Genomic DNA, 8543 nt, shown 5'->3' with positions numbered 1-8543 from the left:
TATCTGTTTCTTATTTATATATTTGTGTTTTATTTGTTTCTTCATTTATATATCTAAGATTTTACAGTTTATTCTCAATCATAAACTCTGTCTCTGTTATCTGCATAATTGTTTATTTGTTATGTATATATTATGTATTTTTCTATACTATTGTGTATTTATTTGATTAAGTATTTGTTAATTAAGATTTTGGGTCATTTATATTTGCACCTATTCGTAAATTTGTTGAATTGTCTGTATTTTATCTATATTTTTTATTGAATTAATTGTAATTATACTCGTTTTTTTTTATTCGCTGTAGTATTTACGGCATTCATTCATTTGCATATTTTATATACCATGTTCTTTTTGGTTTGCTTGTTCATAAATTCATTTACTTAATTATTCAAGTATTATAAAATTATATTCTAATTTTGTTGTTTTTTATTTGCAATATTTTTCTATCAATTGATTCATATATTTACTTATTTATCTATAGACCTATTTGTTAGCTTATGTATTAATTCATTTGTTACTTAAATAATCATTCATTCATTCCTATATCTATTCACTTACATACTCATTCCCTCATTTATTCATTCATTTATTTATTCATTTATTTATTAATTTATTTATTCATTTATTCATTTATTCATTTATTTAATTTTACTTTAAAGAAAATCTCTATCCGTTTCTTTCTTCGTCCCCATCCTCATCTCGTCCACACCCATTATGATTTGATCGCATCTGCACAAGAGCTCCTACAGTGGCTGGGCGCTGTCGTTCTCACGGAGTTCATTCATATATTCATTTACTTACATAGTCATTCCCTTGTTTCTCTATTTTTTCTTAACGAAAATTTCTATCCGTTTCTTACTTCGTCGCCATCTTCGTCTTCGTCCTCACCCATTATGATTTGATCGCATGTACATTAGAGCTCCTGCAGTGGCTCAGCGCTGTCGTTCTCACGGAGTTCATTCATCGCCAGCTTCGAGAAGAGAGATTAAGAGGTCCTGAGAGAGGGACGGAGGAAACACAACTTGTCACGACAGACTGACGCGAATCTCCTCCCACCGTCTTCACTCGAGTGTCTTCTTGCGTGCCCATTTTCTTCAGTCTTGTGCTTCTTTTGTTTGTTTATCTATTTATTCGTATATGCTTTTATCCATTCGTTTATTTGTTTTTTGTTTATTATATTTATTTGTTTGTGTGTTTATTTTTTATTTGTCTATTTCCTTTTCTATTTGTTTACTATATAATTATTCACTTATTTATCTATTTACTTGTCCCATTACCTGTCCTCTTGGTTGCTTACAATGTCTACTTCTTTTTCTTTCATTTTTTTTCTTTTCTTTTTTTCTCACCCACTTTTCTTTTATCTTTCTTTTTTCTTTTCTTATTTCCAACCACAAGAACTATGTACCAGGAAATCTTTCGTATTCATTCTTATGATTATTGCTATTAAGGTAACGCTGCTGGGGACTTGAGTTCTTTTGAATGCAGGTCTTGTAATGATCCGCTACGAAAATACCTTCTTTGTGTGTGTACATATTATTTGATCAAAACCTATTTATTTCCAGACATTGAATACATGTATACGCAAATGTGTATTATGTATATAACTATACATATTTGTATATAAAAGCATAAATTTATGTAAGGAAAAATAGGCACGATGAGAAAATGACTTGTGTAAAGATTGTATAATCGCATAAGGTAAAATTGATCAAGAAAATCCAAACTTCTTAATATATAAGATCACATTTAACATATCAACACTAAGGCTCTTCCTTCAACTGAACAACTTTATTTAGTCAGAAAAGGTCTTTCCCTTCAACTGTAAAATTGATCAAGAAAATACAAGTGCCTTAATATATAATATCACAATTAACACATTGAGACCAAGGATTTTCCCCTTCAACAGAACAAGATCCTTTAACCCGAAAAACTCTCCAAAGAACAACATAAGCTTAACTACTTTGATTGAGAGAAGTGTCTAGAATTGCCTGGCGTGAAATAGAAATAGAAATAGAATATATAAAGTTACAACGCATTCGCAAGTGGTCCAACGACACAGCAAAAGAATTAATTTTTTTTTCCATTTCCCTTGTCATTACATAACAAAACCACTGGCCCTTCCCCACTGAACTGTTTACATTCAATTTCAACTCTTCAACTCGGATAGACCCTCGGGTCTGTCGTCTTCATCACGGAAGAAAGATGGCCGCCTGAGTTGATGGAGTAGACAGGTTAATGATGCCAGTAGATCGTGGGTTCTTAGTTCCCCTTCAAGCCCGGGTACCCTGCTCACCATATCATCGACCTACAAGAAGAAAGAATCTGAGGAGTCTGCGCCAGGAGACGCTCTGTACCTGCGGCCGAAGCAGTCATTTTTGTCCTATTATGCGCTTGGACTGTTGGGATAGGCAACAGTCAATGCTGGGAATCGGAGTCGAATGTGGGACTCGAACCTACAACTGTGCGAATGCGAGACAGTCACGTCTGCGAGGGCGCGAGCACAGTGTTTGATAAAACTCTTAAGAAGTGAAACGCGGCACAGTCAACCAAGACTTCGTCCTCACCTGGTGCTTGCCGAGAGTAACCTTTCGCTTTTAACTTACAAGGGGTTGGAAATAACATTAATCTATTCGACAATAGAAATGTATTAACACAGTAGCATCACACAACCTCCACTACAGCTGGTGACTATCGGTGATTGTCACTTGTCCTGGCAAGTCATTTATCTATGTATTTATTCATTAGTTTGGTTTTTACTTGTCCATTGATCTATTTATATTATCCACTTATGAATATATATTCATTTATTTATTCATTTGAATAGCTTTCTAAATATATTTTCATATTGAATTAGCTTCTTTTCTCTATATACTGATATCTGGAGTAACGAAATATGTCATCCTAAATGCTATTTATTGCTATATATAGATGTTCATATGTTATAGCATTGCTCTGTGAATAAGCGAGGCAGTAAAGCAACAGGGAATTAAGCCATACCATTAACCTTACCAAGACAACATGGAGGTTGCGTCGTTTCCCAAGGGGATAGACAGGTTCTGTAGAGGACCATTACGGCTGAGTTGAGTGGTATATCTGTAACTGGTGGTGCTGGGGCTTGCTCTCTGCCAAGTTGATAACGGGACAAATATATTTCAAGTCGCTGAGATAGTCATACCTGAGGTCCAGAAAGGATGAGGCCGCTGTAATGGTGTACTTGAAACATTATATATTTATTATTGTATATATGTACATATGTTGTAAGAATCAAGTGTTTTGCTCGCTCACTCGAGAATTTTCCCGCTCTTTGTTGGCGTCCCCAAGCGCTCAGTTTCGATTACTCCTTGAGGGCGTATGCACGTTTTTTTTTTTTTTTTTTTTTTTGTCGGTGCAAAATATTTTATATATTCATTTCGATTTTGTTTCGTTAGCCACCCAATACAACACCAATGGGTCTCTTTTTCATCTGTTACTATTACTAATACCATTACTGTAACGATAAGCTAAAAGGACTGTTACCGAGAGGGGAGGGGAAAGAGAAGGGGAAGGATAGAGGGTCCAACGCAACGGTATTTACCATATCATTGGGGTTAAATTTAGTGTTGATAGAGTAGGTTTAAGGTTTTCTCAACTAGGGCGTAATTTATTCACAATCGATGACAGTAGCCTAAATTACACTACACCTGATAACAAACTGTTTACTTTTCTCAGCAATCAGAGCTCTTAAATAGAACATCGTATTTAATGTATTCATTTGCCTCATTGCCTTATTTGGGAATACATTGACTCCTCATTATCCGCCCCCCCCCCACGTAACTCCACCATTACTACCCTAACACTGTCAATATTGTACAACACTGAATGCGTCCCAGTGATTAGAGATACATTTATTTTAACAACCACAATGCACTTTAATTCTAAGCCATCAAAGGCCAGCATGCTGAAATTGAAATGTGGTAATGCCCAGGACTCGAACCCGGCATCCTCGTGACAAGTGCGACAGTGACTTGTTGGAAAGGCACTGTCGCACTTGTCATGAGGATGCCGGGTTCAAGTCCTGGGCAGTACCACATTTCAATTTCAGCATGCTGGCCTTTGATGGCTTAGAATTAAAGTGCATTGTGGTTGTTAAAATATATTGTCAATATTATTGTACAGTGCACATTGTTTCACAATATTATTGTTATTGTATTGTTGCTAGTGAGAATGGAATAGTTATCGGTTAGGTAGTTGTTACTAGGTAGTTGTGACGAAATAGTTATCAAAAGCGAACAACCCCACGACGAGCCTATTAGATTATAAAAATAAGTAAAGGTCCCAAATATGTTGTACAGAAGAGTGAAAAAGAAAGCGGATGGGTGGATGGCGGGTGGATAGTGGGTAGATGGTGGGGTGGATAGTGGGGTGGGAGATGTGAGTGGAGAGACTGCTGAAGTAAGTTTTAATCAAAGAGGAGATGATTTTATTATAGTTTTAATTTTGTTGTGTGTGTGTGTGTGCGTGCGTGCGTGTGTGTGTGTGTGTGTGTGTGTGTGTGTGTGTGTGTGCGTGCGTGCGCGCGCGTTTATTTGCTCACCAAAAATATCCGACAAAATTGGACATTTTAGTTTTGCTTAAAAACTTACGCACGAACGTAACCAACTAATAATTAAACTACTAACTACAGACAACAAATACAGGATAGGTAGTTGGGTAGTTAGGCGGAATTGGTCTTCCTCGTGATTTGAATCACTAGAGTAAAGGGTGGATAGTAGTTAACTGTTTAATCACGGACGGTTCTCTTGTACTCAAACTCGGGCTAATACCGAAGGCGGAAGGAGCATAGACGAGATAGTGGGTGGAAAGCGGGTAATGTCTTTTTACTTCACAACACAAGGAAGCAAAGTTTTAGTGGGATAATTCTCAGGTGTGAAGAGGAGGGTTAGGAGTTTAAGCATTATCAGCCTTAGGCCCCCCTATACACACATACGCGCGCACACACACACACACACACACACACACACACACACACACACACACACACACACACACACACACACACACACACACACACACACACACACACACACACACACACACACACACTCACTCTCTCTCTCTCTCTCTCTCTCTCTCTCTCTCTCTCTCTCTCTCTCTCTATCTATCTATCTATCTCTATCTATCTATCTCTATCTCTCTTCGTATCCATCTCTACCGTCACATTCACCACCTATTCTTCCACCTCTATCTCCACCCCCACCTCCATCCCACCTCCACCCTACCTCCACCCCATCCCACCTACACCTCCAATCCATCTCTACTTCCACCCACAGTACCACCTTCCCATTCACTGGCCCCCACCTTCACTTCCACTTCCACCTTCAGTTCCAACTCCACCCATGCCTCCACCTCTTCTTTCGGGTTTAGCAATGTTAAAATTTCCCATATGTACCGTATTGTAATAAAGTGTAGAAATTACGTTCGCGAGGGAGGAAAGTTGTTCCTGACGCGGCTCACAATTGTGAGAAACATTGAGACTAGGCACTATTTAGAACCATTCAAAATGTGTAAAAAAAAAAAAAAAAAAAAAAAAAAAAATAATAGCCGTTTCGGTCCTTCACGTTTATCATTCAACTATACCAATGCATTCATCTATTTTATTTGTTATTATTTATATTATACTTTTATTTGTTTATTTATTCATCATTGATTTTTTTTCGCATCCGACCTAGTTATGGACCAAAAGGTCTCCTGTCGGCATGCTCCGCCTTTGTTATCTTTTGTAATCCTTTGTAACGTTCATTATGGCATGCTGGTTAGTGATGGTAATGATGTTCAAAACAGCGTTCAGGATGGTGACTAACCGTGTTCAAAAAGATCTTTACTATGGATGTTCTTGTAGCCATGACAGTGTTCAAAACAAGTGTTCACAGCTGTGCTTAGGACATTGACTGCAATTTATTATCATTTACTATTTACCTGTCTGTTTATTATTTAACTATACCTATGCATTTATTTATATTATTATTATTTATATTATTATATATATATATATATATTTTATTCATTAATCATTGTTATAATTTTTTTTTTCCGCATCCGACCAAGTTATGGACCAAAAGGTCTCCTGTCGGCATGCACCGCCTTTGTAATCCTTTGTGTTCAAAGTGATCTTTCCTATGGTGTTCAAGTGAATGTTCATAAGTGTGATCAGGTCTGCGTACTCAGTGTGTTAGCAGTCACGTTCAGAAACCGAATTGAAATATGATTTTTTTTATTGGTTTAAACATTCGCGTTTCTCCTTCCTGTCGCTCCCAGTATCTCCCGGTATCAGCAGGTTAGCTCCTGGTAGAGACCAGCTGCCTGCCAGCCCCCAAACCAGCTGTTTGTCACATGCCATCGATGAGGATAAATGCCATTTCTCTAGATCACGTCAACTGCCTGACTTATGTCAGCGGTCTAATTTTTCTTTTTCCTTGACTTGAAGTTAGATTTCACATTTCCGTCCATTTCTGTCTATCTTTACATCAACTGTCAGTCAGACGTTAGCCACGTTTTATTTTTCAGTTATGCATGTTTCCTAATTCAGCATATGCTGCCTATCACGTGTCAGCTGATTATGTCGACCTCGTTTAACCCTTTTGCCACATAAAGAGTTTGGTTCCCCTTCAATAAATTAAATCACCCAGAGCTGGGCGCGTTCCTCGATGCGTTCCTATGTGCGTTACGCTTTAATTTGGCCGCGGTTAGCGCTCCCAAACTATTAAAGCTTAAGAGACAGGTTCATATCGAAATAAAAGTCCGGTAGGCCACATACTATGTCAAAGAAAATTTTCGTAGGCCACATCCAAAAGGTAGGCTACATACTATACCGACACCTATATATATTGTTTCAATACTTTGTGAGCGCTAACCGCGGCCAAACTAAAGCGGAACGCACAGAGGAACGCATATATGAATGCACCGAGGAACGCGCCCAGATCTGATATTACCAGAAAATGAATTATATTTGTGTTGCCCAATAGTAACAGTATCGACACAGTACATTGTGTTCATCATAGTAAGCAGGTAGCGTAATCGACAGCATACTGGTTTCGCATTCTCTTAGTTTAGGGTTCGAATCCCGCACTTCTATCAGATTCCCGGAAATAACTGACCTACCCCAACAGTCCTAGCGAATCGGGCATAGATGACAGCTAAGCGCCGCCCGCCGTAGGCTCCTCGCCTTCACAGTAAGCATACAGGGGCAGCTTAAGCTTTGAATCTTTGAATAGTATTGGAAAAGCTTAGTTCGTGTTAATAATTAATCTCCAGCTGTCTAACTGTGTTGTGATGTGTGTAGACTTCATTTCTAGTTTTAGGTACGTTAAAGCTCTTCTTTCATGTGTTAGACCGTTTTTACATGATTTTTTTTTTTATTATACAATTTCTGTTGATCAAGATCAATATCAACTTGATTGTGATCAGATGAAGGCAAAACACAAGTTTATTATTCTAGAAGGATTGGGTTCTTCCGGAGGAAGGAGGAGGAGGGAGGAGAAGGAGGAGGAGGGAGAAGTAGGAGGAGGAGGAGGAGGTGGAGGAGGAGGAGGAGGAGGTGGAGGAGGAGGAGGAGGTGGAGGAGGAGGAGGAGGTGGTTCGAGTTGAAGGATGACCTACGTAGTGCGTGGAGGTGGACCTTCCATCGCTTGGGAGACTCTTGTAAGCCGAAGAAGGTAATGTGGCAATAACCAGTAAGTCTTGAGGGGTTTGTGGAGATTGCTGAAAACCTCATAATGGCCAGGAATAGCTTCTGAGATCTGGTTAGACTTTATTTATTTATCTATTTATTTATTTAGTTATTTGTTTATTTATTTAATTTTTTTTGTCGGAAAGTTTTTTTTTTTTTTTTTTGGGGGGGGGGGAGACGAACAACATGGCGTTATTGGTTCAAGTAGTGATGGGGTTTTAGTTTAGGCCGAAAAGACGACGAATTGCTTTACCTGCGCGACTTTCGTTATCATTTCACTTAACACCCTTCACTAACATTAAATTATCTTGTTCTAGCAACCGTCAGACGCTTTCATTCAGCTGAGGTCAGGGTCATCCTTCTGAAAGGAATGAACCCTATTCCTCCAGCCTCGCCTCATCGAAGTCCCCTTGCCTTGACTTCGCGGGTCTAAGGAACTCACTCTGCTATGGAAGAGGGATGCCTACTTTACATACTCAGTAGGCATATTATCCCCTTCCTGTCGCGTCCTCGCGTCTGCTTCGTCGTGTCCAGAGGTCGTTGTCCCCGCGTCGCCGCCGCTAAAGGTCGCGGAAGGGTGCCCGGTCTTCTCGGTCGAAGTAGCTTCTGCCGGGCACGATCGTCCCGAGGTCCGGGCACACAGGTCTACTCGGCAAGGCCCCGGACGACGACGACGCAGATAAGTTACAGTGCATACGCGCACACGCGTAACATATATACGACAAATATACTTATATACATGCACATATACACATACACACACGCACATATACACATATACGCACACGCAGATGCACGCACTCAAGGATATACACACATACCCATACACACATACCTATAC

The sequence above is a fragment of the Oratosquilla oratoria genome, chromosome 4 (genome assembly GCF_046742065.1).
Source record: "Oratosquilla oratoria isolate Oo_2021 chromosome 4, ASM4674206v1, whole genome shotgun sequence".
In the NCBI taxonomy this organism is placed as follows: domain Eukaryota; kingdom Metazoa; phylum Arthropoda; class Malacostraca; order Stomatopoda; family Squillidae; genus Oratosquilla; species Oratosquilla oratoria.
Note: the sequence above shows the minus strand (reverse complement) of the source record.